Here is a 24,234-nt window from a genome sequence, read left to right as displayed (position 1 = left end):
ATACATGTTTTCCATTAAAAAACAACACAAGCGAACATGTCAGGTATTCTATCACTATTAATAGCATAATATAAATTTTTTTTTTACTTTAATTTATTTACAATCTGTTTATATACAACAAACAATAAGTAAATTTGATGATTAAATCTTAAGGACATGGTTAATCAAAGTTCATTAACCTTAATTAACATAAACATTTAAGAGATTGTTCATCTTTAAAATCGATCAGCTAAGTTTAAGAAATCATGTCTTTTTAGCCGAAATTGATGGTCACTGTTGTCCAGCAGATTAATAGCCAAGTAGTTAGGATGAGAGTTTAATTTTGTTTTGATACTTGATGCAGAACTTTGGAATTTCTTCAGTAACAAAAGGGATATTCGTGTCTCTGTGAATGACCTTCATTACGAACATACCATGGGGCCTGTAATATCTTTCGGAAAACTTTAGATTGGAAAACGCTGTATAATTTCAATATTTGATGTAGAAGCAACTCCCCCACAGTTGAATTCCGTACGTCCAGATGGGCTTTAGAACAGTCTTGTACAACAACAGTTTGCTTTCTATTGATAAATGGGATTTGTTCCCAAAAAGCCAATTTAGTTTTGAGAAATTTTGAATTTAATTGGAAGCCTTTTGTTCCATATGTGGTGGTTTCCAAGTCAGCTTCCTATCGAGATGTACACCCAGATACTTAGCTTCATTTCTTTGATTAATTTGAATGTTGTTTAAAATGGTGGACAGGTGTCATGTTTCAACGTAAATGTGACGTGAACAGATTTAGTTTCATTCACTTTAATTCTCCAAGTTTTAAGCCAAACTGTGATAGAATTTAAGTTAGTTTGTAGAATTTGTGACGCTACAACATGGTTGGAGTGGGATGCCAGTACGGCAGTGTCATCGGCGAATGTTGCTGTCAAAGAATTTTGATTAGTTGGAATGTCTGCAGTGAAAATTAAGTACAGCACTGGTCCTAGTACACTTCCCTGAGGTACACCAGAGTTTATTTCTTTCAGATCTGAAAGACAATCATCAAACTTGATTTGAAAATACCTTCGTTCTAAATAAGATTTTTATAATGTTGTAAACAGTGTGAGGTAGATGACTTTTTATTTTAAATAGAAGCCCTTCATGCCACACTTTGTCAAAGGCTTGACTCACATCGAGAAATGCTGCAGAACAAAATTTTCTTGATTCCAAATCTTGCCTTATTATATTAGCTACTCTATGGACTTGTTCGATAGTGGAGTGGTGCACTCTGAAACCAAACTGATGATTGGGAATTAAATTGCATTCAGTTATAAAAACCTGAAGTCGTTTTAAAAAATAACTTTTCGAATAATTTAGAAGGTAATGTGTAGTAGACTGATTGGCCTGTAGGACATTACTTCGTTTTGAGGTTTTCCTGGCTTAGGAAACAAACAATAACTTGAGCCAACCTTCCATTGTGATGGGAAGTATTCAAGCCTCAAAATAGCATTAAATACGAAGGTAAGAAAGAGTATGGCTTTCCTAGGAAGCTCTTGTAGTATCTTAACCTGTTATTAACTCATAACCAGGGGCCTTTTTGGGATTAAGATTTTTTAATCTCATCATATATTTTCAGATGGTTTAAAGGAGCCAATAGGTAGTGAGAGTTAAATATATTTTTTTTAACTCTCATTTCAGAAACAGCATAAGTCAGTGACTTGTGTTGTTTCTGCTAGAATCAGATGAACTGAGCAGTCAGCTGTTCTCAGCCAACAGCTGATGCCATTTATTTGCAGTTGCAGAGTCTAGCTGTAGTGAATGTGAATGTGAATCACAGTCAGCTTGACTTTGTTGTCATTATTACTTATTGTTTGTAAGATGAATTTAGAAGTACCGGTAATACAAGTCAAAATTGTAATATTACTATAAGGAAAAGGGGCAAGAGACACAAGGAAAACTACAAGTTTGAAGTATTAAAAAGAGCAAGAGTGACTGGTTCGGCTTATGTTTAGCCGCGTTTATAAACATGTTATATAAATCAGTGTTTCGGAACAATGTTCCTCAAATCGAAGAATAACTACTTGGAACAATGTTTTATAAAACAAATGTTTTCGGAACAGAAATTCGGTGTTTCTCCTCATGTTTTCTTGTTTCCCGTAGAAAGCGGTAAGATCAAAGGGTGTTTAATAAACATTGTGGAATGTTTCGGAAACACAAGACGTTTAGATATAGGAACATTGTTGAGAAACATAAATCATCAGGTCTACCAATAGTTTTTTATTGCGTTCTGTTGGTAGAACAAGTTGTCAATATGTTTTGTTTCGATGGAATGAAAACAATGGTTTCATACAAAGTCAAGACTTCCAAAAATGTGTTGCTTCCATCGACTTGTCATGAAAAAGCCATCAATTGATAAGGACTCAAAAACCTCTAATCATTGAGACATACAACGCAACCAAAGGTGCAGTTGATACTTTGGAATCAAATGACGTGCAGCCGAAAGACGAGGGCGGTGGCCATCATGTTGTATTTTTTTGGTATGATAAATATCATGCTAGTAAATTCCTATGTTATTTACACTAGTAACATGGTGAAAATGGGCCCGAAACCGCTTTCAAGGAGAAACTTTGCAATGCAAAATCCAAACATGACCTCATCACACCATGGCTTCAGCACCGTATGAACTACCCAAAACTTGCCAAGAAAACTCCGCCAATCAATTGCTGAAATAATTAAGGCACCTCTCTTCAAACAAACAAAGTTAATGTCCCTCAACCACCCCCGTCGAACAATTTGTGGAATATGTCCATCAGCAAAAACGGAGGATGACGTCAATCTTTTTGCTGCCGATGTGCCAAGCCAATCTGTGCCGAGCATCGCGGAAGATGCTGTGTCCATTGTATAGATGAGATTTAACTATAGACTTAGTTTAAAAAGGTTTACTAAGCTGTATTATAAGTGTTTATACGCAATTATATGGCATTTTTGTAAAATAAAAATGTATTTGTACTTTTTTTTAATCCTGTCGTAATTTTTACGATTCGTTAGCTTTAAACGTAACTTTTTGAACACGTTTAGCTCTCTAGGGTTAAGGGTCTTTGAATAGGTCACTTCCACTATAAACACCTCGTGACGCAAGTGAAGGCCTTACCCAGAACCTACTGGGTTCTCTGTCACATAACATAACACATGAGCGGCAGCTAGAAGAAGAACATCCTCCTTGTCAGACGACATCTTCAAGAGTGGCTGTCCTAAAATGTTTAGGAACATTGTGTGCAAAATATTTCATGATAGTAGCAAAATATAAACAATGTTTATAAACATGTTTTGTTTCCAGTGTAAACGCGGCTTTTCTCACACAGGAAAAACAGATCGATGCACTTACACCTGGCAATGATTGCAAGTAAGTAAATTATGCATTAAAATTACTTTAAGTATGACAAATGTTTAGTAATCATCCTGTATTGTAAACTCTAAAGTATGTTGTTGACAACGTACATACTATTGTCTCAGCTCCATCATTTTAGAGGTTAGGTTAAGTGATTTGTCATAGCCTATTATTTTAACTTCTGTAGATATTTTTTTATCAGTAATATTTAAACATAAAAAATATCACATATTTTATAAACCCTGTACCCAAACACAATGTTTTAGCATTATTTAAGCTAACTCAAATTGCGACCGAAAGTGCTACTCTAAATTGCCAGAAGATGCCAGGGGAAGCAGGTTTACGACAATTTTAGAAGCTTAAATTCTAAAAACGAGCAAGATAAATTACCTGCAATCACTGATGGCAGCATCGGAGGTTAAGCAACAAAGAAGGAGAAAACCTAATACAGAATCAAATAAACCTGACCGCCAAGCTTCATTCATCTATGAGGTGAACACTCCTAATGGTAAACATCAGGTATGCCAGAAGGCTTTTCTGTAACATTCATGCTATCACTCCTGCCCGCATACGCAGAATAAAACAGCTTACTGTTAATCGGGAAAATCTCCCATTGATAAACGTGGAAAAAATGTTTCTGCAAATGCCAAAACCAGAAAACTGTGGTTTCTGCTATTAAATCACATATTGCATCTTTCCCAGTCAAGATCGCTCATTACAGCTCTAAAGAATATCATTATCTTAATGAACAGCTCAATGTTCTTGAAATGTTCAAGTTATTCAGGCAGGCACATCCAGATATTGATGTAGGCTACAAGTACTATCTTAAAAATCTTCAAAGGAGACTTTAATCTGCACTTTGGACGCCCTCAGGTAGACACATGCTGCACCTGTGAAGCACTTGATGTTAAAATAAAAAGTAAGTTCATTAATGAAACTGCAAAACATGTTTTTGTTGCAGAAAAAGTTGTGCATATTAGGCGAGCTAAAAAAAGTTTCCAAAAAAATCAAGCAAGTTACAACTGCAGTGAAAAAATAGTGAAGGCAAAATTGGTGGTATACGCATTGATTTTATGCAGAATATACAACTGCCTACTATCGCCGATACAAGAAAGTTTCTATTTGCGGCAGTTAATTGTTGTTTTAATACTTGTGTAACTAAATAATGCCTATGGTTGAGTCAGTTTTTCTTCCTATGGACAGCTTAATAATGCCTTCTTAAATAATGCCTAACTGTGAGTTTGTTCTGCATACATAACTATGAAAGACAACACTGCTGTGTTTTATATGTACCATGAAGGTGTTGCCGGGGAAAAGCCCAAACGAAGTCTGTACCTTTATACTTAATTACCTAGAAGAAACATATGGCAGATGTTGAAAATCTTCATATATTCTCAGACGGTTGCGGGGGGGGGGCAGAATAAAAACCATTCATTGATCCGACTGGCTAATGCCTTAGTGTCTTTGAATCGATTTAAAAGTGTTGATCAATATTTCCCATAAGGGGTCACTCATTTTTACCCTGTGACCGTGATTTTGCAGTGGTCAAAAGAAAACTTAGAAAGTGTGGACAGAATATTCACATTGAAAGAAACTTGCTGCTTTGATTTTACAATCATCAACGAAAAATTCATTTTTTAGTAACGCTACCCAGATTCTGATGATATTCTTGATGTAAAAGGCTGGTGGCCTAATTTTTTTAAAGAAAAGTTTAATATCTCAAGAAAACCCCGCGGGAAAGATATTCCAAGAGACAACAAAATTCCATTTGGCATTTCAAAGTTTTATGCACTTCACACACTCAGATTCAAAACCAGGAGTAGTTCTTGCAAGAGAGTACATTGACGGCATTCAATGTCATACTTTCCTCATAAGAAACAGTAACAGAAACCTGTTATTGCCTTCAGGAAAAATTCACTCTAAGGGTTATATCCCCATAAACAAAAAGAAAAATTAATGATATCTTAAAATTCAGACCTTTACCTACCTGAAAATGAGGGAAGTTCAATCTCTTTATGAAGCAATCTTCGCCTGGGAGACTTACGATGGAAATGATGAACAAATTGATGTGTAATCTATTTAAAGTTCTTTTAAAATGTTTTACAATGTTTAGGTAATTGATAGGCTTTAATGTTTATAATAAAAACTCTATTAATTCAACAAAATAGTTGGTTATTATTTTTATGATTTATGATTTAAAATATTTTACATTCATTTAAAAAAAATTTTGTTTACTAAGTTGTGTTTAAATTAACTCAAAGATAAATAATATAATTTTAAACACATTTTCATACTGACAGCAAATAACTAAAACCGTTTTTTGTCGTTTTCCGAAAGTTCGATTTTTTTACTTATGCTGTTTTTAAAATGACCAATTCAATTAGTTTCATTAATAATGTTCAAAGACTACTGCAACATCGGTGTAAGGCATGTTTTAATTTCCGGAATGGTCATATGACGAGGATAGATTAATCTAACATTAGTTGTGAAACCTATATATTTTCCAATGATGGTGAAACAACCACGTGGTGATACCAACAGAAATCATACTATCTTCCCACAGAGGCCCGGATCGGTGTATATATTGGGTACATTCCTCTGGCCAGTTTTTTATTAAATCCCTAACTAATATTTACCTATAGTTTAAAACACCCATTAATTAAAACATAAAATCTACACTCGGTTCATGCTGCCCGTATTCCCTGTCCTCCTCACCACATAATCCCCCTTTTAGCATGGCATAGTTTTATTTGTGTCCAATTATAAACAATATTTTTTTCACCTAAACAATATATTAAAATAATCACTAAACTCACGGGTATACATCCAGTGACAGAAGGCGTCGGTCAGCTTGAACGACCACTCGCTCTCTCTCACAATTCGTTGCATTCCGGCCCAAACCCATCCATCGACCAAACTGCCTGATTGTACCCCCGTCTCAATCTTCAGTTTAAAGGTCGGCCAACTACATACATCCTACACACTGATTAACCCGATCACAGTGGCGGTCACATGCCACAGTCAATAAAATCTCTTTATAACGTTTGAATTGTTTTTTGTTTTGTTTTGTTTAATAAATTCAAAATTACTTTACGAATGTAAAGAATTCTCCCCCTCCAAACTTTACAACTTTTAAAACAAAATAAGCATGTTTACTTTTCCTTAACTTCAAAGTTATGGTAAATCCGTCAATAACATTATAGCATTGCTGGTTATTACAATTCTAGGCAATTTATTTTTCAGATCTGAGTTGTTAAAACAGACAAGGGCTGTGGCTGTAAGTAAAAAAAGTGTCCTCTGTCCACTGTAGATGGCAGCGGCAATCTTAATATATCATAGACCATAACTCCGTCGATCCATAGTATGCCGAGTCGAATACTCTTTCAACTCGAGAAACTCGTATTCGAATACTTTACCTAATCGAGTCAGCTATTCAACTGACTCCAACTCGGATTCGCTATTCAAATTCTCCTCGGGTAGCGGGCCTCAAGCCGACTCGTATTCACTATTTTTGTATTCAGTAATATTCACCCGACTCTTGTAATTCGTTGACCTGCACGGTTGAATACGAGTAAAACGGAACTGATTCACAATATTATTTTATTTTATATTCCATTTTTAGAATCATTTATATGAGGCAACACTTTATTATAATTAAACAATATAATATACTTCAAGTTCACACTTGTATGTAATTCCTATAAAATACAATACAATATTATAAACTAACTATTTTATTTTTATGTAATTTGGTGTAATATTTGGTATTGCATGTAAATATATAATATATATATATATATATATATATATATATATTATATATATGTGTGTGTGTGTGTGTGTGTGTGTGTGTGTGTGTGTGTGTGTGTGTGTGTGTGTGTGTGTGTGTGTGTGTGTGTGTGTGTGTGTGTGTGTGTGTGTGTGTGTGTGTGTGTGTGTGTGTGTGTGTGTGTGTGATAATACGTACGCACGCATCTTATTATCTCTTTTTCCTATAAATGGTATATGAATAATTAAACACAAGATTACAGTAGCGTAATATATTTTAGTGTTACCATATTATACTATACGAGTATGTTGCACAACATTTCAATTGAATATACACATCGTAAAAATATATATTTCAGGAAAAAACAGTGTTCTTATTATATTTTGGAATATTGAATTGGATGAATAATTATTTGGTCACAAGTTAGTCTGTATTATACACTACAAGTTCGGAGTTAGTCGGACGAGTTCGTAACGAGTCGTCAGATCTCGTGTTCCCTTTGGTTTGGGATAGTGATTAGTGAATAGAATGCGAAATGCGAGTTGACTCTACTCGAATAGAACGGAATTGTCACTCATGTCTGACTCGAGTTGACCGAGTAGAACTATTCGACTCGTTTACATCTACTATCGCAGTCGCGTAGTGTACCTCGTTGAATAGACATCTGTGGTTTGAATAATCAAAGTGTGTTTTAACCGGTATCAGCACGCAATTTTATAACTTACACTGTAATTTGTAACTAATTTGTAATTATGTAAAACTAACCTGGTAAAGTTAGGTGGTGTAAAAAAAAAACCGTAAGTAAAACAAATACATTTTATTAGACATACAGTAACATTTATCCAATTTAATACAAACCCACACCGCTTCCGTAAGGCTGGACCTGATTGCACAGCAACAGGTCTAGCCATGGCGGGACAGGATTACTGCCCTCATTAGGGAAACAGAAATAGCCATTAACTCCATAATAGAACATAATTATTGTACAAATGATGACAATTCAGAATCATTAACATTAAATGCAGAATTAAATCAGAATACAAAATATGGAAACAGACACAATCAAACCCTAAACATTTAGACCAAAACCCCAACACAAAACCGAAAGCGTTACAGCATTAGCACTTAACAATGAAAAAAACACATTCTCTAATAATGACAAAACCCCCTCACCAGACACTAAACGAATACACATCCCAACGTGTTTACAAACCCGAACATAAAGGACCATTTGAAGTAATAGTTTCAAACGTAAAGATAAAAAAAAGATAAATCCATTTCAAGTAGGTAAAATTCTAATTACCCATCATAATGACATAGAATATAGTAACCGCTCAGGGTAAAAATTTATCAGTTATCTGTAAGAATTATACTTCTGCCAATGAAATTGGTTAACTCACCTTATCTTCCTGAATACAATGTTTTTGTACCCTCAAACAAAATAACCTCCATAGGAGTTTTAAACATAGACTCGGATATAAACCGAAAATGACATTTTGACAGATTTGGTAACTGAATGTGACATCTTATCGGTGCAAAGAATTAAAAAGAAAGTAGGTAAAGATCTGATCAATAGTCAATTTGTTGAAAGTAACATTTGATACAGATGAACTACCAGAGGTAGTTTATATGAATTATCTAAGGCTTAAAGTAGAAACATATATAATTCCAGTAAAACAATGCTACCGCTGCTTTGCATATGGGCATGTAGCAAGTGCACCGTGTGAGAGACAGCGCCTTTGTCGCAGCTGTGGAGATAAGTATCATTCCGATCAATGTGAAAATCCCATAAAATGTATTTACTGCTTTGCAGATCACTGCAGTAACTCTAAACAATGCCCTGAGTATATCAGACAGAGAAAAATAAAAAACCCGCATGAGTCTATTTAAGGAAGACTTCAATACGGCTAGTATTTTGTATCCCATTACTTATAAATCCATAAAGTACAACACAAAAACCCATCATATGCTCAAATAACCAGAACTAACTTGGATGAAAATTTTTTTCCCTAGATTACCTGAAAACTCAATACACCCATGTGACCCTTTACAAAACTCCACAAATCAGGCCTACCTAATTACAATAAATACTCACCTCTCTAATGAAAATCCAAGTAACATCTGAAAATAATCAGCCGCATCAAACTTATAACAAATTACTTAGTAATCCCAACACAAAACAATTTGATAAATTTCACAGTAGCATAAGTAGACCCCAAACTACCAATAAAACACAAGAAAAGTCTATAAAAACCACTTCACTACAAAATTTACACAAGCCAGATTACAAACTTGACCCTCAAATTAGAGAACATTTTAAGAATCTCTTACATGAAAAAATTAGCTGAAATACGTTACAAAAATTAACAGCACAACATTATCTGCCACCTTAAAAAAAACAAATGGTAGAAATATTAATACCGTACATGGACCAGGAAATACTTTCTAAAAAACAAATCAACTGATAAAAATATGAAAACATCTAGTAGTAAAAACTCTACTCATGGTTTAAACAGTTTGACAGAAATGTCTCAGGTAAAACCAAATGAATTAAAAAATATTACAGTGGAATGCCAGAATCTTTAAAACCAAAATTCCTTGAATTGATAAATATTTTAAATAAAAATAACATACACATTGGAGTCATTCAGGAAACCTGGATGAACGAAAATGACAATTTAAATGACAACAATTATAAACTAACAAACTTGTGTAGGAATGATAACTATGGCGGTTGTTAGCATTTATAATACACAAATCAATATCCATTACAAAAATCTATTCATACAATGGACAATGTAATACAAGTTTTAGCAATAAAAATCAACAACTATGATCATCCAATACAAATATTTTAATATATATGCTACAGACAAAAAAGATAACACCTGATTTATGGAATGAATCACATATTTAATTAATAATGATAATGGTCTCACTGTCTTATGTGGGGATTTTAATGCCCACCATCCATATTGGAGTGATAAAAAGGCAAACAAAAGGGGTAATGATATCTTCAATGCATATTCAAACTCAGCATTTATTTTATTAAATAATAATTTAACATACAACAATTCCCACTATAAATCAACAGTTCTTCGACTATTGACTTAACATTTGCATCACCTAAATTACATGCAATTCTCAAAAACTGGGAAGTTGGAACAGATTCTGTAGGAAGCAACCATTTACCAAATTTTTATAACATTTCAAACTTCAGCTATCGTAACCGAAAAACCCCCACTACACTTGGGTAACAAATAATAAAAGAAATATGAAAAAAGCCAATTGGGAACTATATTACTGAAGTTATTCAAAAACAATTTAAAGAAGTGTTAGAAAATGTACAAGATCCTTGTATTAAAATTTTATATAACATTTTAGAAGATGCAGCTAATTTAGCCATTCCCAAATTTAAAATAAAAAGTGGAAAGTCCTCACCAAAACCTTGGTGGAAAATGAAGACTGTTCCCGGGCTGTCGCTCACAGAAGATTAACATTTTCTAAATTCAAACACAACATGACACCACTGAATTTTCAAAATTATCAATATGCCCAGTATACCACCAGAGAAACAATTAGATTAGCAAAACAAACTGCATGGCAAAACATATGTAATTTAATTAGTGAAAAAAATACCACCTCTTATACATGGCAAATAATTAAAAAACTAAAAAGTAACAATAAACTTGCTATTAACATGTCAGATATACAATATAATGAGGAACTATGTAATAGTTTTATGAAAAATATAATACAAGACTATGTCCCGCATGAAACCGAACTTAAGCCCAAAATAAATTGGAATACAAACCAAAATAATAATCTGGAAGTTAACTTTACTATTAAAGAATTACAAATAGCTATAAATTTCCAAAAATAAAGATATACGGCCCCCAGGACCAGATGGCATTACATATAGCATGTTAAGACATATGGCCTTTAATAGCGTTAAAAATATTTACTTAATATATACAATATGATTTTGGAATGAACAATGTTAACATCCCAGAAAAGTATGGAAAAAATTTAAAGTAATAGCCCTGTTAAAACCAAATAAAGAAAAAAAACATTTATCCACTTCATACAGACCGATATCACTCATACCTTGCATGATGAAAATATTTAATACTATGGTAAAAAACAGACTAGAATGGTTAGTTGAAAAGCACAACATTATACCCACTGTTTCCAATATGGGTTTAGAAAAAAAACGAGGCTGTAACGATTACATTCTTAATCTTATATGCGACATCAACATAGCTTTGTCACATAATGAAAATTATAGTTGTAACATTCGTTAGATATATCTAATGCCTATGGACAAAGTTTATATACCAACATTATTAAATAAAATGAACAAAGTTGGGATTCCAAAAAGATTTGTGACGTACTGTCAGAAATGGCTGATGGATAGACAAATACAGATGATTACGCCAAAAGCCAATTTTACAAGACAAACATGTAGGGGCTTACCCCAAGGAAGCGTGTTAAGTCCTCTTTTATTTTCTATTTATGTAGCGGACATACAATGTTACAATTGAAAGAAACGTAAAGTGCTTACAATACGCAGATGATATTGTAATATATTCTTGCGGTAAGAATTAATGATTATATTACATGAAATAATGCAATGCACCCTAAATAACATGGTGTACTAACTTTTGAAAGCATTGGCCTTGAATTTAATGCTAGTTAAAAGTAATACCATCATAATTTCCAGAAAAAGAAATAATGAATTGAGAACGCCTTTCCTTATTCACACCGAAAAAAGTGCCCATTGTAGACAGTCTAAGGATACTAGGCATTATAGTGGATAAAGCTTTTACTTTTAAACCCCAAATTAACAATGTATTCAAAAAGTGTTTTAAAAGACCTAAATATAATTAAATCAATAACAGGTGGTAGATACGGTGCCACACCCAGATTTTGCCCTACAAATATACAAAAGTTTAATAAGGTCCAAACTAGACTACTGTTGTTTTATTTATGGTAACCTACCTTATAGTGAATTGAAAAAACTCAATTTTATACAAAATCAGGCTATGAGAATTTCATTGGGTGCTTTTTACATCTACACCAATTGTTGCACTAGAAATCGAATCCTCCCTCATGCCATTAAACTTGAGAAGACAAATGCTTACAGATAGACTTGTATACAAGATTGTCACAGAAAAAAACCATCCTATTTTCAACAGCATTAGTTATCTAAATCTACTCTGCACTCATTCACAATACTGGATACATAAGAAACAACCACTGTATATAAATTCTTACAACAATATAGAACAAGATAACCCTAATATACACACTATGGACAACAACACAACATATTGGGATTTTTGACTTGCCCTTATTTATGACAGACAAAATAGTTAAATGTAATCTCAACCTTAGAAAATTATAATCAAAGTAAAAAGGAAACAAACATAAACCTATCTGAGACCAATTGGTCAATGAAATGGCTTAACCTAAAAATTTGGCCATTGTTTACAAGTATTTACGGAATGCATCAAAGACTACTAGAGGCGTGGGCATTGCCTTCTATATACCTCAACACGGCAATAGCAAAAATGTACAAAATTAACAGCACATTTTCCTCGTACAACGCAGAAATGCTTGCAATATATAAAGCATTGCAGTTTATTAATGAAATAGACGAAAATAATATCATAGTTTGCACTGACTCACTATCATCTGTTCGAGCAATAGACGCGGTGAACGGGGGCAAAAGAACAGACGGATTAGTACTTGACATTTTCAAAACAGTACTATCAGAAGGCAAAAATATAAATATTATGTGGGTTCCAGGTCATAGTGGCATAAAACCATAATGAACATGTTGATAAATTAGCAAAAAGGGCAGTTATAGAAGGAATAGAGCTAAAAAATTCATTTATTCCCCATGAAGATTTTAAAAATCTCAGAAAGAGATATTATAAGAAAAAGTAAAAAGTAAATAATCAACTAATATCAACAAACAAAGCCATGTTGGTACAAACACATTTTAGACATCACTAAGCCCAACCCATGGTTTAAACACATAAAATGGAAAAGAAATGACATAGTAAATATTAATAGAATGAGATTTGGACATGCTAACATCAACAGTAAATTATACAAAATAAAGAAATATTTTACACCCCTCTGCCTTAAATGCAACATGGGAACTGAGGAAACAATAGACCATATCATCATAGATTGTCCCCAATATGAACATGCTAGAGTAGAATTAAATAAAATCAAACAGACATTTCAAGATTAAAAACACATCCAGTGAAAGACATTTTGCAAACTAACAACACAGACATTTACAGAAAATTATGCGACTTTTTGAACATAATACAAAAACATTTATAAAACACAAGAACATTTATGTATACCTATTCACTGGGATTCTTCATCCGTGGTCGTCCCCTTTCGGGTTAGAAATGTCATATAGACCCATGACGAGAAGACTCCTTTTAACCTCTATCATACTTTTAACTTCCCTACATCCCACTTTTACTAATATTATACTCTAACATGAACATACATTTATGTAACTAATATTTAAATGTAATTTTTTCAGATGTAAAAGAAAAAGAATGACCTTCAACCACAGAAGAAATTTTAATTATAAAAACTCAGTGGACAAACGGGGCTAAATGACAAAGTCATAGCCTTTAAAGGAAAAAAAAAAAAAAAAAAAAAAAAAAAAAAAAAAAAAAAAAAAAAAATACATCTACTATAGACCATACAAAGACCAGTTGATTCAAATTATAAGGAAGTGACTAAATTTTAGGTTAGTTTTAATAAACTGCTGTCAGTTGCGTTGTATTTTGTTGTATATATAGTACACTAATATTTATGAATATTTTTTGCAATTTAAAATAGATTTTTATTTACATATAAAAATATATTATGGCATTCAATGTTAGTGGTACACCAGTGTTTGGTGGTCAAGCAACTTCAACACCGTTTGGGGTAGGATCGACACCAGCAAATAAAATGTGAGTTACAAAATTAATTTTGTTTCATACTTAAACAATAGTCGAAATTAAGCATTCAATATTGATATAATGCAATTCTGTTGATTTCCATGATCTTAAGGCTTTCGTTAAAGTTTTGAACTCAAATTAAACTAATGTTTTTTTTTTACATTTAACCCTACATTAGGTATAGTAGGATCCTAGTAAATGTTTCAAAACCTTGTTTTCAGCACTTTGCAAGCCTTATAAAAGTCTCGGTATCAATTTACATTAACGTGACCATGGAAAGGTATGTTCATTTTTTTTTTCCTGAAAAACAATATTGAAGAAAAAATTCATCGACAACAAAAATCAAAGGACCTACGATTTTTTTTAAATCCTCTGAAAACTCAGTTTTTGACAGGTTTCCTATAACTCCACGTCTGCTCAAACTCAGTATAGCCAGATTTTAAAAACCGATTATCATACCAACAACGAGAAAATTATCGTACTTTCATATAAAATTAAATGTACCAAACACATTTAATCAAAAAGTATGTTATGTTTCGTATAATAAATTATGTTATAATTAACTTTTGGTTTGTTACTTGGTATAAATTTGTCAAAAATCTTTCATAGTACGATAATAACTGCCGATCGTGTATCTTACCGGTGCATTAAAATCAATGAAATTATCGTACCTTTACGATAATTATCGTTACCTTTGGCAACCACTATCCATATTTGACAGTTTGGTATTACTTAGTCAAATAAAGAAGGGACACCATTTTTAACTACCATTGTTCCTCCACGTCTATTCTTAACCTCCTAGTTCAGTAGTGGTAATGGCACACCTTTGTGTTGGATGTTCGGTTATCTCATGTGGAAGCAATTCGTAAAGACGAGTCTGACTAATACGTTAATCTTGTCAACGATGCCTACCCGCTGCGCACTGCTTGCTCTTTTAGAAAAAAAAATTAACTCGAGCTCGCAAAAGTCGAATCCCAGAGCATGTGATTGCCCCTGCTCCTTAAACGCAATAATGTCCGAAAGGCATCAATATTATACAATAATATACTTTTCCCCCAGTTCATATATACCCTGTGATAATAATACTTGGCTATAAATGCCCAACCCATGAAAAAAAAAAGTCTATTTTCCCATGGTCACGCTAATGTAAATAAATACCAAAGTCTCCCAGCATACATGCAGCTGAAGTAGGACTATAATAAGTGGGACACCATGCCAATGGAATCATGAACATTCATGATTATTTAAAATTATTGACACCCCAAAATGTTGAACCTTACGTTATTAGTGTTTCAAGTTACAATATAGTTTGGCTGCTTCTCAAAAAGTAATATTTTCATAATTGATAAATCTATTTAGGCTATGTAATATTCAAAAAACTGAAAGAACACAAAACAGTGTAACATTTATTGGGTAGACTTAAAATAAGTACATTAGTTATTTGATTTTTATTATAGAATGGATTGATTGTTTTTTACTCGAAATGAATAATTCAATATTACAGTTTTTAAAACATTTGATTTCAACTTAGTTATAGTAATTTTAAATGTAAGCAATAAATGGCAAGAATTAACTAATTGTTGGAGAATTTTAAAAATGGCAATCAATATGAGGAAATTATGTGAGATATTTCTATATACACAAATGGGTTTGGCTCCTGATTACCTCTGGGGAGAATACTTTCCTCCATTTCACAAAATCGGTTGCTCACTGCTATCCTGGCAAAGCTTTAAGTATTATAACATTTTTCTGATATGTATGACATATTTGGTTTTTTTTATTTTGTAATGTTATTGTTAAATTTATCGTCATTAAAATTGTAATGTATTTATTCTTGTTTTTAATTCTGTTATGTATGATTATTTTACAATATCGAAGTTGGAAATTATAAGATTAAAGGCCGACCTGGCAAATCACGAATTTGACGTTATCTATTCTGCTCATCCTCCTGAACAAAAAATATGTATGGTTTTAGGGGGATGCAAATGACAAATAACATGAATTTAGAGGGTATATACATAAATAGTTAAGTTCTTAATGTTTTAATGTTCTGTTTGTGTGCTGTGTATATCTGTAAATATTATCTGCGGCTGGGACTGATAGCGTATCTGTTATCTGAACGCTCTAGGGCAGAGAACTTACTGTAATTGTGTTGGTATTGGTGATTCAGGGGTAGGGTACGATAAGCGGACCCGGTTTTTTTATATCGAAATTGGCAACGATATTACTTAATCATAACCATCATTATAACAAATTCGATACTAATTACTTATTTTGAACAATTAACTTAATCTATATCAACAGCTGTAATCACTTTCAAAATAATATATGTTAAATTATAAATTATATTTGTTATAAATTATAAATATATATATATATATATATGATTACGTGTATATATAACAATAATAATTATTATTGTAGTACATACACGTAATAATACATAATTACGTGTGTATAATTATAAACAATTCAATAATTATGACATAAAACATACACTGTACTGTACTTATAATTCGGAAGCGTGCTTATTAATGACGTACTTAACATATAATAAACAATACAAGGAGTTGAAAGAAGAAAATTGCTAAAGAACTAATTTTTTAACATATCTGGCAAAGGAGATCTTGAAACAAACCACCAGTCCAAAGAGAAAAATAAATATTCATGAAAGACAGCCATCACATGAGACATGCAAGATTACTGAGGAACAAGTATCTGCTGCAAAAAAATACAAAGTGGTCAACAAGAATTTGAAGATTCTTTAAGTTTTATTTCTGGTATGGAGAAAGTGGTCAGTGGTGAAAAAGGAAAAGTATGCAGGGACGCTTTAAACCATCCGGTGTTCTTTGATGCAAGATAAGACAACCTCACAGACTGTTACTGCAAATAAGTACAGCATTTTAGAATAGACTCTCAGAAATTTGTAAAAAAGAAAATGAATCATATGATAAAAATCATTGCATTAAGAACCCATATTAAGAAAAATAATATATTGGTACTGATAAATCTTACAGTGGGAAAAGTAAAACTGGTATGAAGAGCACAACATTTAAATTTAAGTTTAAAAATGAAAGTGAACCTTTGTTCAGATAGTCAAGGTTCACTTTTGTCATCAAAATTGGAGGAGCTAAGTAATGGGCAAAGTGAAACTGCTTTGGGTATGTGCGAGCTAACACTACTCTGACTCAAGTGGCTGACTCTGCTTCTTTATGGGATGATACTAGTCCAGTCATCCTCTTAGGAGGAAGTAATGATAGCCTAAATGGAAATTTTCAGAATATTTATTCTAATTTGGAATTAAAACTCCATCATCTTAGTAAGGACCAGGCCTGTCTTTATTACTACAGTTCCAATTAGATATGACAAAGATTTAAGCAGTGCAGAAAACAATGATTTGAGACTTGTCAATAGCTACATTACGGAGTTAACAAACAGGGCTGGATGATGTCTTCCTAATTAATTTGAATAATTTGAATGGTTTCAAGAGGTTTCATTATACCGCTCACGGCCTCCACTTAAACAAACAGAGGTAAATCAAAATTAGCTTATGTAATTTTAAATGCTCTTTCCTGGTGGCAGTCTAGGAACAAATCTGGAAATTTAGAAAAGATTACGACTACAAATTCCAAACCGGGAAAATCATGCTCAGGACTTTGAACAGATGAGTGAAATTTCCTCGACTACCTACAGCTAAAAACTTTAGGAGAGTTCAAATGGAGGAGACAGCAGCAGATGGCAGTTCAAACTCAAGATGATTTAACTTTACAATTACCCCAAGTGTCCAGTATCAGTGTTGAAAAGTCAGTCTTTGCTCTCAAATGGGTTAGGGATTAATGGTCCAAGTGTTGTTGAAGCACTAGATCTCTCAACAGCTTACGGTGTAAATGATAGTTATGATGAAGATTGTAACATTTCTGTATTATCTCCTTGTAATAGTACCAATAGTGATAGTGATGGATCAGTATTTCTTGGTTTTTCTACTCCTGTAAATAGTTGTCGTAAAATTAATGTTTCAAAAAACTGAATCAATTCCGCAACAACCTTTTTAACTTAGACCAAAAATATTCACAAAGTACTAACACAGTCAAAGGACGGATTTTTACTGCATTGTAACATTCAAAGTATTTAAAAGTAAGTTTGAAATTTTGGAAATAATAATTAAAAGTTTCAATGCAATCAAAATTATTTGCTTGAATGAGCATAGTGTTGATGAGGGAAAATAAATGTGTTTTAAACAAAATACCCAACTTTAGATTAGCGGATGGTTTTTTTAGAAATGCATCAAGGGGTGGTTTCTTGCATTCTCGTCCATGAATCTTTCTCTCTTATAAAAGTAAGGAATGATTTAAATATTTTTAATGAAGAACTATGTTTTGAAGGATCGTTTGTAGAAATAGAATGTTTAAATCTACTAGTGGTTTCTATATATAGAAATCCCTGGGAGTTGCATCACTAAATTGTTTTTTAATTAAATTCAGGGCCCTTTTAAATTGTTTACAAAAGGAAAACTCTAAAAAAACAAGTAATTATTGCAGCAGATTTCAATATAAAATGTGTTGGTGGATGACTCTACCGTCAAGTACTTTGAGAACCTAATCATTAGTTCAGGTTTCTCACTAAATGTAAGGCAACCTACAAGAATTACTAAGACCTCTAAAACATGTATTGATAATATATTTTAACAAGTGTTAACTATGTACACAACGTCTATATAAATATTGACCTAGGTTTGTCTGATCATAATGCTTTACTTTGTTCAGCTGCCTAAAGGCAAAAATATAAAAAAATAAAAATAACTCTTATATCTTAAAAAAAACGATTATTTCCAAAAAAAAAGTTCCCTTATTTGTGGACAGACTATCCTGTTATATTGAATACTTTATTCTTGACAAGTCCTGTTGATGAGGAGTTATAAAAGATTTTTATCTATAATCAAGCTGTCTCTTGATGAAATTTTTTCCTGTCAATGCTATCTCTTCCAAGCAACTAGGAGAAAACCAAAGAAATGGATTACTCAGGGAATCATAAAATCCTCTGAAAATAAAAGAAGGCTTCATATTCAATCAAAGTACTGTACAGATCCTTTATTTCTAAGTTATGTCAAAAAATAATAAAAAAGTGTTCAATTAAGGTTGTTGTGGAAGCGAAGAAATCGTGTAATAGTTCTTATATAATAGATTCTAAAAACAAAACTAAGGCAATGTGGAATGTAATTAAAGATGAACTAGGTCTTAATAAAATTCAGTAAAAATGACATTTAAATTAAAGATTAATGATAAAAGAGATAGATGACCCGATATATGTAGCTAAACTTTTCAACAATCAATATACAAATATAGTAGAGATATTAAAAGTTCCAAAAGTTCCTGTCACATTACCCCCTTCACATTTATCTTACATGTGAACAAAATGACATTGAGTTGCAAGTTTTTTCACCCACTAACAAAACTGAGGTCAAAATATAATTTTAAATCTGAGCAACAGTAGTTCAAGTGGATGGGATGAGATCCCTAATAAGATACTTAAATGGTCTGTTGATACAATCTCTGATTGTACTAAGTGGACTTATAAATAAGTGCTTATGTGAAGGAATTTTTCCTCAACTATTGAAGTTATCAGAAATTCACCCAATACACAAAAAGGGTTCACGTAGTGAAATATAAACAATTATAGACCAATTTCTCTTCTAAGTTCGATTTCAAAAATTTATGAAAAAATTATCCATAGCAGACTTTTTGACTTTTTAGAATCTAATAACAAATTATGTAAAGAGCAGTATGGCTTTAGAAAAAATTCTAGTACACAAGCAGCTCTTTTCTCTTTCGTAAACAGTACCATTGAAGCCTTGGATGAGTCAAGTTACACTGCAGGAGTTTTCTGTGACTTATCTAAGGCTTTTGATTGTTGTAAAACCACACACTTTTGCTGACAAAGTTAAGAAGAATGGGTGTCAAAGGCACAGCTCTTTACACTATTATATTCTTATTTATTTAACCGTAAAACAGAGGACAGTTATTACTAATAAATCAGGAAAATATTATTCTAATTGGGCAGATGTAAAAACATGGTGTACCCCAAAGGGTCAATATTAGGCCATTGTTTATTCATTATCTATGTCAATGGACCTGCCAAATTACCTTCCTAAAGAAGTTTGTAGCCTCTTTTTTATATGCAGATGATACAACTGCTTTAATTAGACGGAAAATGTTAAGTGACTTAGAACTTTACACCAAAGATGTCATTGACAAACTTCACAAAATTTTCCTTACTCACGGTCTGTTGTTAAATCGAGACAAGACTAATACATTACGCTTTAAATTAAGAAATGATAATTTTTGTAAAGGGTTTAGTAATAATACACACGTAGTAAAATTTTTAGGACATACATTTAGACACTAAATTAAATTTTTTCCAACCATATCAATATGTTAAATAAGAAACTTAACTCAACCAGATATGCTTTGAGTATACTAGTTCGAATAACATCTTTGGAAGTTGGGTTTTAGCTGTATATTATGCCCATGTATACTCGATGTTGAGTTATGGAATTACTTTGTGGGGTAAACTGCTCAGATGTGCAAAAACTCTTTATTAGTCAAAAGTTCAATTATTAGAACAATAGGTCATTGCAACTCAAGAACAACATGTAAACCGTTATTTAAAAAATTTAACATCCTTACTTTGCCATGTATATACATTTTTGAAATGCTTAAATTAGTACATAAGAATCCTGATCAATTTGAAAAAATACAAATTTAATCATAGATACCACACAAGAAATTGTAATTTGTTTCAATATCCGGCACATAAACTAAAGAAATTTGAAACTAGTCTTCTTTATCTAGGTTTTGAAATTTATATAATAATATTCCACAGGCATATAAAAAACTTCCCTTATCTACATTTAACTAAAAAATTAAAAGAAGTACTTTGTCAAAAAAACATATTATAGTATAAATGAATTCTTTGAAGATGGTTTATGATGATAACGAATAGTAAAAATATATCTTCAAAAGATCTACAAAATAGGTTTAGCCTTAGATTTTAATCAATGTTTCTTTTTTTTATGTTTTATAGATCAATGTGTCAAAAGTTATTTTTTATAAGTATGAAAATAATGTTTTAGAATAAGTTTAGTTATGTAGTTTTTAATCATTGACTATGTACCAGTTTTTATTACATTGTGATACCAGAAAACGTATTGTACAATAAATATTTGTCTATTGTCTATTGTCTAAACATATGAATTGTGGCTCATAATTATTTACGAATTATGCTGTTTGATCGATCGTGTTCTAGTTAATTTATTATATATGTCATTTCTTAATTATTTATGAGTTTTCCTATATTCCCATATACTTATATTTTAATTTAAAAATATGATTGTTAATTTAGGACTATAGATACTTTTATATCAATTGATAGTTTGAATTCGAAATACGATTATTAGATATTGATGATTATATTCTTCGATATAAAAAGCGGGTCCGCTTATCATACCCTACCTAACAGCATTGCATCACAACTTAGTTTTGAAAACCAAGGTGCCAAATATTGTGTTGTTTTGAAATTCTAGATTAGTTACAATTCAGCAAAAATTTGCTCTTCATTTTCTTTTAGTTCAATCTTTTCATTCAAACATGGACTGGAGGGTAAAACCTATTGATCTTGACACGTTGGGATGTACTCTTTCCAAAAACATGGTGTCATTCATTCATAAAAGTTGTTTTATTAGTTATTGAACTTGCTTTACTTAAGTAACATGTGGGCGTACAAGATTATGAAGGCGAATGTGGTTACATTTTACTTGTGGCCACACCAGATCTGAGGTTAATAATTCATGTGTAGCCTATTCTATCATATTGTTTTTATGGAGTTATTTATTCATCTATTAAATAGGCTATACATCACTGCAGTACTGTTTGTATGTGTAGTTGTAATGTTTGCGTATTTATTATTCCTGCTTAGTTCAGTTCTATTGCAATGTTTTCCTTATCATTATACATACCGGTACAGAGAAATATTTAAATATCATTGAATTTGTAAACAATTACAGTAATTCTACACTGTAAAACTGTATGTAGGCTATATTGGCTTCGACCGTAAGTTATATATTGTTCATTATTTCTGCTCAAAAAGGTGCTCATAACAATATTAATTTATATAAATGGAGACTGTTCTGCTGGCTGGAGAGTGATATTGTACTTGTTAAGGTCTGTATTTTTCATACAACTTTTTTTAATTTTAAAGGCTATCTTTAAATTTAATTACTGAGCATTTGAAAGATACATTTTTAATCAGATTAAATAAATAATAATAATTTATATTAGGCCCACATATACATTAATTGAATTCTGCAAACAATTTAGTATAGTGTTTTAGTGTGCGTAATTTGGTAAACATGAAATTGAATGTAAATTTCTAATTTTATTTATTTCCAACGGTCCCACCATTTATACATGAGTTGACTTAACTAAGGATAAACTAATCAAGATGGCATACAAATGACTAATAACTGTGGTAACAACAATCCAATAACATAACAAAACTAGTAATGATAACAGATAACACAAGGAAGACATTATGCAATAATTAATAACACAATACATAGCCAATCATAACAAAATAATGCAGGAGAAACTAGCAAAGAGAGACAGAGCAATGTAACAATAATTATGATAATAATAAACAAACTTAAAACTACCTAACTTTTTTTAAATAACTTTTGTTTATGGCTATGGTCTCAAAATATTCTAGATTAAATGGTTTACAAAATTAAAGTAGGTTAGCTTTAAAAATGTTTACTATTTGATTAAACGTATATTAAAAAATACACATAAATGATACAAATTTGTATTTACTAAGGATATTTTATAAAAGGAAAAAAAAAACAGTATACTTGCTGTCTAAAACCGGTTTTGAGAGCCTAATACTATTTAAAATAGTGTGTTGTTGAATAATTGTCACCTGTGGGTTTTCTTCCACATTTGTTTGGCACTGATTAAAATTGTTACATGTGCCTTTACCTCCAAAAATTGTACTTAGTTTTATTGAGGTGGATGATTAGAGAGAGCTAATTTTGTCAAAATAATTGAATCTGCAAACTCTTTACGTTTAATTTCACTGATATCAGTTTTTCTACAACAATAACACTTTCAGTTGTTATAATTGAGTGTAGTAAAAGTTTATCCTACACTAGTTTATCCTAGTGTACTCCAGGCTATGGTTGTGTCGTTTATTGTTTATTTTGTATGTTTAATTGAGAATTTTCGTTTTTTATTTTATTAGAATACTTGCTGTTTAGTAACAGGTTTTAATTTAGCAAATTATGGCTTGCAGTTCCATTTTGGGCCACAAAAAAACAATCAAATACAATATTGAATAAAGATGGTCGAATCTACCATAAACAATGATAAGACAAAAATTGTTTAAAATTTATCATGTATTATATAACAGATGTAAGATTTTAATCTATGTATACAAATATACTGTATTAAATACAAACTATTGACAATGCCTATTGAAAACAATAATGTTTTTAAATGTCTTGTTCTCTCTTTACTGTTTTATTGCTATTGGTAAATACCTAAAGAAGTAGTTTCCTATTTAAGAAAATATGTTTTTTTTGTCACAACAGTTATTGATTACTTGTACCTGGTGACATGTGCCACAACTCCAATTTATTTTTATTCTAGAACAACTGTTAGATTCTATTTAATAGCTTTGTTTCAGTTGAAAATATCATTGTCTACAGTTTGTATATCTTGGACAATATACTAGGGTTTGCTTATTGTATAATTTAATATACCTGGAGAGCAATAGGTTTAATTTCGTGGCTTAAAAGCATCATTTTCAATGTTTCAGCTATTTTTGGGTCAGTCCAACATCTCATTTGGAACCCCACAAGGAATTGGAACAACACCTTCATTTAATTTAGGATCAACAACAACAACGACGGGCGGTGGATTTGGGTTTTCAACAACAGCTCCAACCAGCACTTCTCTAGGTATGCTTAATATTTATAAGTAGTATTTTATTCTCATAGTATTAATGATAGTTTCTTCTAGACAATGATTCGAGATAAAACAGAATACTATTGAATCTTGTTCTCAGAATGAGTCAGATAT

At 31.8% G+C, this 24,234-nt stretch overlaps 1 long non-coding RNA gene across 1 annotated transcript; it reads left to right on the top strand.

Annotated features, from left to right (window-relative positions):
- Positions 1–7,779: 7,779 nt before the first annotated feature.
- On the top strand, positions 7,780–13,795 carry LOC124373702. Its single transcript, XR_006923462.1, has 2 exons — positions 7,780–7,921; positions 13,696–13,795. It is a non-coding gene; the product is annotated as an uncharacterized LOC124373702 (long non-coding RNA).
- The last annotated feature ends 10,439 nt before the right edge of the window (positions 13,796–24,234 follow it).

Source organism: Homalodisca vitripennis, unplaced genomic scaffold, assembly GCF_021130785.1.
Source record: "Homalodisca vitripennis isolate AUS2020 unplaced genomic scaffold, UT_GWSS_2.1 ScUCBcl_6174;HRSCAF=13259, whole genome shotgun sequence".
Lineage (NCBI taxonomy): Eukaryota > Metazoa > Arthropoda > Insecta > Hemiptera > Cicadellidae > Homalodisca > Homalodisca vitripennis.
Note: the sequence above shows the minus strand (reverse complement) of the source record. Positions and strands in the feature narration are given on the sequence as shown.